Genomic DNA, 10,995 nt, shown 5'->3' with positions numbered 1-10,995 from the left:
GAAAAACACAAATCATTGCCTTACTAGTCAAAAGAAAATCTTAGCTTAAACAATGTGACTTACTGTAATCCAATGAGTTTGGAAAATGAACTAGACTAATGCATTGTGTCTGCAAATTGAGGAAACGATAAACTGAGACTTATTCTTTGTAGGTTCATACTTAGGAACTTCCTTACACAACCTAAGCAGTAGGTCTCGTGGGACTGCTCGAGAATCTGCAGGGCGTGAAGCTCACACTGTAGAAGACTGCCAAGACCCCAGGACTCCTGAGCCCTGGCAGCAGTACACACACGGAGCTCAGTGTGATCCTGTTTTCAATGTGCTCAATACTTATCTTTGCATCCCATTTGCTCCTTCTGCATTGAAATCTGTTTCAGAGAATAAAATCTTGTTTAATGTTTCTCAGAACACCCTTGTGGTCATGACTAATGTCTCTTTAATTTTACATAAAACCAAATTTTATATAGACTTCCTTTTTACAGTATCATCTTTACCTGTTTTCTGTCAGTGTTGCGTGGATTGACTTGGTTAGTGATGTATAATCATCCTGGGGCAGACTGTGATGTAAGCCTCCTGCGGGGGTGACTCGTGGCGGCTCCCTGTGAATTCTGAAATTGTTTCTTTCAGTTCTTTATTAGAACATTATTCCTTTGGCTTAACATGGAAGGCATCAGATAATAAAATGGAAATTTACTATTTTAATTGTTTAAATGTTCGTAAAGATTGATTGTGGTGCTGAAGAGATGGTTCAGTGGTTAGTAACACTGGCTATTCTTCCAGAGGACCCACGTTCAGCACTCAACTCTAGCCAGCTCACCCCCATCTGTAACTCCAGCTCCAGGTTATCTGACCTCTGTAGGCACCTGCACTCACGTGCACATTACACATAATTAAAAGTGCAATGCAACATAAAGTGTTAAAGGTTGACTTTGCAGAATCTGTTTGTGGACATAATGTTTATTTTAAGTCACTTTCTGTACCTGTTAAGGAAAAAATAACAGTTTCATAGAGCTGAAAGTCCCAAACAATAATGGCTTTAGGCTTCAGTGAAATAGGAGGGTGTTGTCTCCTGTCTTTCCTTTCTTTTTTCCTCCCCTCTTCCTCTTTTTTTCATGTACATGGCAAAGGGAGCTCATTGTTTTCTACTTTCTAAATCCAAATAGGCAATGAGGCCACAGCCAACTGTACTCATGCACTGTGTCCATCTTTCTGCTGTCTCATTACTGCATGCTGCCTTCAGTAAGTTGATTCATGAGCATCAGGGGAAAACAAAGGCCAGACAAAGGCACTGCAGCTGTCTGTTATCTTTTCAGACACGACTTCCTGAGTCCAACAACTTGCACATTTACATTCACTTCTTAAACTGAACATAGTATCTGTTCACACTTACAAGGGAGACCAAGAACTGTAGTCTAAGTTCAGGGCCTTGTCTAGGAAAATAGGTCTTTGTTATTCAAGAAATGCAAGTTTGATTAGGCAACCACCCGTCTCTTCCCCATATAGCAATGCGCTAACTTGTTTTAACAGAAAAATGTGATATTACTATGGGTAGAAGAATTATTCTCCCCAAAAAAAGGTAAAACAGGTTAGCCACATTACTGAATTGTTTTATGTGGATTGAGACTTTATGGTTCTAATTGAAGGCACAACTGAAGATAACAGTATGCGATAAGAAAGCAAGTGTGAATTTCAGTGTGAAGACTGCTTCTCTTCAGTATCCTGTATAAAGTCTATCCCTGTGAATGGAAGCTATCAGTACCTTCCTGTGAATGGAAGCTATCAGTACCTTCCTGCCTATGGTGAAGAAGTGGAACCAGGAGGCAATCAGGCTGAATATACTCCCTATGTTCTGAAAGACAGCAACTTCAAATTAATCAATTAAAATGAAAACGGTTTAAGAAATTTAATAATATCTGTCTCCAATATGTAAACGTTGATCTATTCTCCAGGGTTTTTTTTTTTTTTTTTTTTTTTGGGCCTTTTAAATGAAGTTCATACTGTTTTGTCAAAGTCACACTTAATCTATCTGGAGACTATCCAGTTTCAGGTTGTGCTCCTGGAAGACCAGCTCTTTGCAGTCAGGTTTTGTCTGAGGGCTGTGGAATAACCCCAGCTCTGGGCTCAGATGGAGACCTGAGAACAAACTTTTTACCTCAATGCTCTTTCAGATTCTCTGATCTCTGTGGTTTAATCCAACTTCACCCCCACAGTGTTCTTCCATCTACCTTCACCCTCTATTTCTATTATAAAAGCCCAAGTGAAATGTCACCTTTCCCAGGAAGCTGTCTCAGATTCCAGCTGAGAGAAAGTTCTCCACTCTGGGCTTACACAACTCCTTCAATTACTTGTTTAATTTTGAGATCACTTAGTTCTTTTGCCAGTGTGTTGTGCTGATTTGCAGATAATCTCTGTTCCTACTGACTTCTTCAGACCTGATCTCTGATAAACTTGGGAGCAGGTGCGTCTTGTGACACTGTAACAAAGCACATACAAGGAGTGTATCTCCCTCTATGAGTGAGTATGAAAAACATAGTAAGACTAATCATGACACAGAGAAACCTGTATGTGGTAATTGAAATCAATTTTTAGAACTTTAAAATTCTGTAAAGAAAGCAGTGAACTCTGATGTGCTGGTTACAGTGTGAAGATATAGGCAACACTGTCAAGAAAGTGGCTGCCATGCTTCCAGGATCCCTTGTGTTACTAAGGATCATAGCAGGGACATGCTGTGGGGGAGCTGGTGGCAGTGTCAGCTTTTGGAAAATAAAACAGCAAATTCTGAAAGCTGCAAATGCTGAGTGCATCACCCAGTGTCCTTCCATCCTTTGACTTCACAGTGTTCACTCGTGGTAGCAAACCTCTCGCGGAGACTGCACTTGAAAAAGATGCAAGTGACAGAACTAGAAAGTAGTGTTAAAGGCTGAAGGGATATTTATTACCTCAACTTAATAAAAGCCAATAGCAATGAACATTGTTTCTGATACCCCACAGTGGGGAATACTGTCTATAATTGCAATACTTTAAAACTCTGAAGCTTATTTCTTGGCAGCAGCTGATAAAACCCAGCTCCAGCTGGAAGAAGGAAGATACTGAGACTTTTATACTCAATTTGAGTTTGAACCCAGAGGGAAAGCTCTGATTCTATAGTCTAACTCAAAACTGGCAGGTCCAACAAAAATGACATTGGCTGTGCGTTATTTAAGGATTTAAAGTGGCTGGGGCTGGTGAGGAATAAGATTTTAAGCTACCAGGACTGTTGATACCTCCTTTAAAATTCATTCAAAAGACATATTAATTCTTATGAGAAACTGAGGCACAGATGAAGAACCATATGTTTCTTTGGAATCATTATGACAAGATCAGACTTGTCCCCTGGGAAACACAAATTCAATCATGTATATTTGAAGACCTTACAGATTTCAAACCAATTTTATTAGAGTCTTATCAAGGCAAACATCCTGGAACTCCTATGTTGATGCTCCCTCAAACTATATATATATATATATATATATATATATATGTATATATATATGTATATATGTGTGTGTATATATGTATATATATGTGTGTGTATATATGTATACATATAAATATATGTTGTAATATATTAAATATAAATATTATAATATATTACTTATAAATATATATTGTAATATATTAAATATAAATATAATGTATTAAATATAAATATATTGTAATGTATTAAATATAAATATATTGTATTAAATATAAATATATTGTAATGTATTAAATATAAATATATTGTAATGTATTAAATATAAATATATAAATAATATATATTTAAAGCTAGAACTGTATGAGTCAAGATGAGCATGCCCAGAGGGGATCCTGTCAACCAGATTTGTAACACAAGATGAACACGCCCTAAGTGTTTCTACTGGCATCTGTACAATACAACCGGAGCATGCCCAGAGGCATTCTGTCACCCATCTTCTTGTCACAACATGAACATGGCCAGAGGTATCCATTTCTCCCTCTTTATGATGTAAGCTGGACATTCCTAAAATTCTTCTTTTCTGTCACTTTGAACCTTTTGAGAATGCAGTCCATAAAATAGGGACTAAGTATAGAAAATATTTGTCAGCCACATTTCCTTTTGGAACTGTTTTGTTAATTTTTTTCAGTACTGGAGATTGGACCTTGAGCATGCTAGGCAAGTCCCCTAGGAGCTGTATCCTCAGCATTTGAACTATATTTTAAAATTATCCACGTTCATTAATGTATTTGTTGATTGTGCATGCTCCTGAATGGGCCTATTCTTAATACTTTTTGCTTTATGAATAGATACAGTTTCTCCAGATAAAATTTCCCCTTTTCCTTAGTTCAAGAAGGCTATTTCTTTGGAAATAATTTCTGTACTCTCCTTACCTTTTTCAGGTAACAAGTTTTAGTCCATAGAATCATTTCTTCACTCTCCTTGTTCTGGCTTTGCACTTACCAAGATGTGAAGCATGGTGTTTAATTATACTTTGAAAGGCAAAAATCACTAGTGAACATGAGGATTAGTTGTTTGCAAGAATGTACATTTTCTGCTGGAGGTGGGTTCAATAAATCCCCTCTCCCCACTGAAGGGCATTTTATCTAGGGCCCTGCTTTTGAGTGCTGAGAATCTCTCACTTCCCAGATCTCTGGTACATTCTAGAGAGTTCATCCAAACTCTTTCCTCCAGAAGTTTCCATTCTTTCTGCTGACCCTCAGGGCTTTGGTCCTTTTCCCCAGCCAAGTGGTTGCTTTCTTCTCTCTCCCAAGTGGGACTGAGGCATCCTCACTGGGCCCATTCAGCCCATTTTTTAGTTCTGTGGACTGTATCTTGGGTATTCTGTACTTTCTTTTTTCTTTGTGGCTAATATCCACTTATTAGCAAGAACATACAATGCATGTTCATTTGGGTCTGAGTTACCTCACTCAGGGTATTTTCTAGTTCCATCCATTTGCCTGCAAAACTCAGGATGTCCTCATTTTTAATAGCTGAGTAGTATTCCATTGTGTAAATTAATGGATATTTTCTATATCCATTCTTCTATCATGGGACATATGGGTTGATTATAGCTTCTGGTTATCACAAATAAGACCGCTATGAACACAGTTTAATATGTGCCCTTGCGGCATGGTGGGGCATCTTTTGTGTATATTCCCAAGAGTGGTATGGGTCTTTAGGTAGGTCTATTTCCAATTTTCTGAGGAACCTCCAAATTGATTTTCAGAGTGGTTGTACCACTTTGCAATCCCATCAGCAATGGAGGAGTGTTCCTCTTTCTCCACATCCTTACCAACATGTGTTATCACCTGAGGTTCTGATCTTAGCCTTTCTGACTGGTGTAAGGTGGAATCTCAGGGTCGTTTTGATTTGCATTTCTCCGATCACTAAGGACTTTGAACATTTCTTTAGGTGCTTCTCAGCCATTCAAGATACCTCTGTTGCGAATTCTCTGTTTAGTTCTATACTGTAGTTTTTGATTGGGTTGTTCGGTTTTGTTTTGTTTTTTTTTTCTTTGTTGGTTAGCTTCTTGAATTCTTTGTATATTGTGGATATCAGCCCTCTATTGGATGTGGGGTTAGATTTTTTTCCCAATATGTAGGATGCTGATTTGTTTTATTGACTATGTCCTTTGCCTTACAGAAGCTTTCCAGTTTCATGAGGTGCCATTTATCAGAGACCCCTAAGACCTGACACCATTACTGAGGCTATGGGGCACTCACAAAAAGGTACCTATCATAACTGCCCACCAAAAGGCCCAACAGTCAGCTGAGTCACATGCAGATATGTGCAACCAACCAATGAACAGAAGCTTCTGACCCTTCTGGTTGAATTAGGGAAGAGCTTGAGGAAGCTGAGGAGGAGGGCAATCCTGAAGAAGGACCAGCAGTCTCAATTAACCTGGAATCCCCGCTTCCCTGAGATCTCTCAGACACTGAATCACCAACCAGGCAGCATACACCAGCTGAGATGAGGCCTCCAACACATATACAGCAGAGGACTCCCAGGTCTGGGTTCAGTCAGAGAAGATGCACTTAACTCTCAAGAGACTGGAGGCCCCAAGAAGTTAAGAGGTCTGGTGGGGTGGATGGGGTGGGGAGATCATTGTGGAGACAGACACGGGGCAGGGGTGAATGCAGGGGAGGAGGTATGGGATGTGAAAGTGTTAGGGGTGGGCGTGGACCCGGAGGGGAATAAAATCTGGAGTGTTAAAATAAATAAATAAATTGAAAATTAAAAAAAATAGCAGGATACAAAATTCACAAATAAAATTAGGATACTTCTTATAAACAAAGGATAAATGACTGGGAAAGAAATCACAGGAAAAAATACCACTAAGTGCACAGATATTTAAATTAGCACATTCTATTTTCCAAAGCATATAATTTTGTTCTCCATGTATTTATACTTATTGAATAATGGTAATGTGTCATTGAATATTTTAATGTGTTAATATTTTTGAGTATTTATATATTTAAAGGCTTTCAGCATGCCATTTCCCTAATATTCCTTCATAGTCTTACCTTTCAACTATTGAATTTATACTCTGGACATAATTGGTTGTTTTTCAATGAAAATCTGAAATATACAGTTTTGAACTTACACATATATGTCATAGTTAGCAATATTGATATATTGCTTCACAAATATATTATTGCAAAAGAACTCTTTATGTATAAAATTAAAGATACTGTTTCTGAAAAAATAGGAACATACATTTTTCTGCATCATTTGAGAGTATCATATATTTTCTGTCCTTAAAACTATTTATGTTCTGTATTACCTTAGTTATTTGCATATGTTACTCAAATCTTGCATCCCTGGAGTGAAGCCCAACTTAATTATTGGTCTGTAGTTGTTTTTTTTTTATATCATATTGGCAATAGAGTAATGCTAGCATTGTATACTGAATCTGATAAAGTTGCTTTCCTATTTTATGGAACAATATCTTTCTTTCCTTATTTCTTGCAGTTTTAAAGTATCCTTTTATTCCTACAGATCCTTTGGATTTGTGGGGTGTGTGGTGTGTGTGTGTGTGTGTGTGTGTGTGTGTGTGTGTGTGTGTGTGTGTGATCAAAACTGAAAGAGGATTTTGAGAGGGGAAGAAGAGGTCAAAGAAGGGGAAGAGAGCATAATGGACTACGTGTATTATAAAAACAGAAGTGGGTACTGTCTGAAGGAGAGAAGTGAACAAACCAAGCAAAGGGAGGAGGCCAATAGGGAGGTTGGTGACTTAGCGTGTGATGGTGAATATTATGTTTAAGTTCAAAATTATTGTACTTAAGAGAACTATAAAACATAAATGCCTTTAACCTGTAAGTCCCACTTGTCTAGCCACAGATAGCATCCCAGAGTGCTGGAGTTATTTTTGCCATTGCCTGATCTGTACAATTTCAACAAAACTATTGTCTATGTAAAATAACAAACCATGTGCTATTGTAAACAAGCTAGCTTGCCCCTGACTGCATGTAGGCAGGATATGTGCTTGACTGCATGTAGGTGGGATTTGTGTCTGATTACATGTAGGCAGGAAGTACATCAGGATGTGTGTTTGCCTCTAATTGTATGAAGGTAGGAAATACTTCTGAGTTTTGGTTTTATAGCCCCCCAGACTAATATAATTCAGGGATACATCTTGAGAGTCCCAGTACCAGCATGAGTATCTGAAAAGGCATCTTTTTGTTAAATTTATTCATGGTCAGACTGGTGAATCTCTGAATAAGCCAAAACCAAACTATAATGATACATATATGAAAATCACTATAATAAAATCCATTATTTTTGTGCTGACTTTTAATTTTTTTTTAAAAAATAGAAGTTGTTAGTGTATTTTGAGTAAGACACTGTCTCACAATAGAGTAATAGGGCAACATAATTTATTGATCACAGGACACAGAAAAATGAAGTTAGTACTGATCAAGAAGCTTTCTTCCCTCTGGTTATCTTTTATAATATAAAAAGATGCTACTTGGGTCATTGAGAGAAAATCATTGAACGTCTTACCCAGCAGCAAACTTTGTGAAATGCAATGGTTTGTGTAGTAAGATAAGCTCATGTGTGCAATAGTGGGATGAATGCTATGAGAGTAACCAGTTGAGTTCTGGTTGACTTAAGACCCATCCACAGGCATAAATATACTTCTTTTATTATAAATTTGCTCAAGAATCCATGGTTGGAAGACCATAGATCCTTCAGTAAACTAACTACTATTATCCTGCTAAATGGAGAGTAGATAACTACCCTCTGAATTTATTTCTTTATACCTATAAATTAGTACAGCTATCAGATATTATCAAAGTTTCTTTGTCTGGTAGGTGGAATTTAATATAGAAACTCAAAACTGGTTAAAGTGTAGAGAACAAGTATCAAGGGAATACTTAGCCACAAATGGGACATAGGTATTACACTTCTCCAAGATTCAGTGACCATCAGGCAACATCATGTGGGAAGAGTATAATAGCTAGAATCCAGGGAAGATTGGGCTAAAATAGTATCATCTGGACAGAACAGGACTAATGCAGCCATGAAAACATAGCAGCTGTGTTCGTCTATATAAGATCAAGCTTGTCAACATTATAGCATGGAGGAGAAGAAATTCAGGAGTTCCCACCCCTGACTGAGAAGCTCTTGGCAGTTGATAGCTTCTAGGGGGTAGAGTGTCAGTTTCATTTTAGGTTATGGCCTCTGGTAAGTCAACCATGCTCCAGTGGGTATCTTCATACACATTTGGAATCAGTGGGTTTTTTTTTTAAAAAGGACTTAAAGTAGGGAAGGAGGATCAGATAAATCTAGGAGGTGTCAGGCAGAAAAGTTAAGGTGGATATGATCAAAATGCATTGTGTGGAATTCTAAAATATTGACAAAAAATGAAAGAAGCCAGAGACAAAAAGAGTTCATACCAATTATTCAACTTTTAGAAGAATGATGATTGCCGTTATTGGTGTTTGGTGATAGAGATCAATTATTTTTAATCCGTACATGGCTGTTTATTGAAAAAGACACAACATAACATAGCCTCTCTCGATTTTACTTGATCTATTGTATGTCTCAATACAGGTAATGTAACAGATATGTGCATAGATATTGTTTATATCATTACATGCCATATTGTAGGTCAACAAAGCACCGAAGAATTAACTATATAATAAAAAATATGGACATTAATGAGGAAAATACAAAAGCTCTGTGGAAAGTGTTACATTGTTTTGAAGGCTAGGCATGTAGATTTTGTTTTTAGAAGGAATAGGTGGGTACGAATTAAAAAAAAAAACAGTAGAAGAACAATGAGAGAAACAAATTGAACATTGAAAGTAAATGGCCTAAATTCATAAACAATGATGAGTTCAAAAGATTGAACTAAATATATATATAAATCTACATGGTCTCCAGGGTTTAAATAAACATAAAAAGTCATAGATATAAGCACAGAAAACTTCCTCTGTTGTTGTTGGTCAGGGGAGTACAAGAGATTCCCAGAAAAATATAAGCTATTGCCATTGCCATTGGTGCCTTTTAGCAAACAAAGTAAGACTCTTGTCATGATTTGTTTATGCTTGGCCCAGGGAATGGCACTATTAGAAGATGTAGCCTTGTTGGATTAGGTGTGTCACTGTGTGTGTGGGCTTTAATACCCTCGTCCTAGCTGCCTGAAAGCCAGTCTTCTGCTATCTACCTTTGGAACAAGAGGTGGAACTCTCAGCTTCTCCAGCCCTACATCTGCCTGGATACTGCCATGCTTCAACCTTGATGATAATAGACTGAACCTCTGAACCTGTAAGCCAGGCCCAATTAAATGTTTTTCTTATTACAGTTGCCTTGGTCATGACATCTGTTCACAGCAGTAAAACCCTAGCTAAGACAACCCTATTGCTGAACACATTATATATTTCAGACACAGGACTTGGAAAAATATATATGGATGTGACACAGAGACCTCTTTGCTGAGGGCTGTCCCTTCACAGTTTTGGACAAACTCATGCAGCCTCTTTCCATCATCATAGAAAAGGAATCAAGAACCTGATCAAGCTGTAATGTCAACAAATCACAACTATGAGAAGAATGGCACGGTATTCTGATAAGTACAAAGGTAGCACTTACCTGGGGGTAAAATCTGAATTGGACTTTAGACCCTCTTAATGGGAGTGAATTCATGCCCATCATTGTAAACTTAAACAACTCTCTGTGGTGAGTGAGGCCATGGAAACTGGAAGAAAATCTAGTACTGACTGTTTCCTAAACCAGTATCATCTGCATTATGAAACTCATCTTTATACTCGCAGACATGTAGTTCTCGTCCCTCATCAAAGAAGCTTCTTTTTGCAGTAGACAGAAAACTGAAAGAGAAAACCACAAACGATCCAACCACAGAGACCAGTGGTCTATGTAGAACACATCCCCGGTTAAAACATTTGCAACACAACCTCTGCATGTAAGGCTTAAGTCACATCACAGAAGAAAGGGCTGGAATCTTTTTTTAATGTTTTAAAATTTATTTTGTATTGGCATCTACTGCTGAGCATGAGGCCTAGTCTTAAGAGTGGTTCATATCCTAGTGAGACCTAGTTGGAGGAAACTATTTTTAAAAATGCACAAGCTATTATCAATTGGAGAACACTTCTGGGTGAGGAATGGCAGTTTGTGTCTACATTCCCATTCAGCACTGGGACCACATCTAGACCGGACCTGAGCTGCCTCAGTCTCTGTGAGTTCATATGTGCATTAGTCCTAACGTGTTTAGAGGGCTTTGCCTCCTTGGTGTTCTCCATTCCCTCTGGCTATTATAACCTTCCTACCTCCTCTTCCGCAAGATTTCCTGAGCTCTCCAAGGGGAGAGATATGAAACACACAACACATTTAGGACTGAGCATCCCAAGGTCTCTTGCTCTTTGTACATTGTAGTGCTGTGGGACTCTATTTGTATCTACTTGATGGAGGAGGAAACTTCTCTGATGATAGCTGAACAAGACACTGATCTTCAAGTATAGCAGAATGTCATC

The sequence above is a fragment of the Rattus rattus genome, chromosome 15 (assembly GCF_011064425.1).
Source record: "Rattus rattus isolate New Zealand chromosome 15, Rrattus_CSIRO_v1, whole genome shotgun sequence".
NCBI classification, from domain to species: domain Eukaryota; kingdom Metazoa; phylum Chordata; class Mammalia; order Rodentia; family Muridae; genus Rattus; species Rattus rattus.
This window is presented reverse-complemented; position numbering follows the sequence as displayed.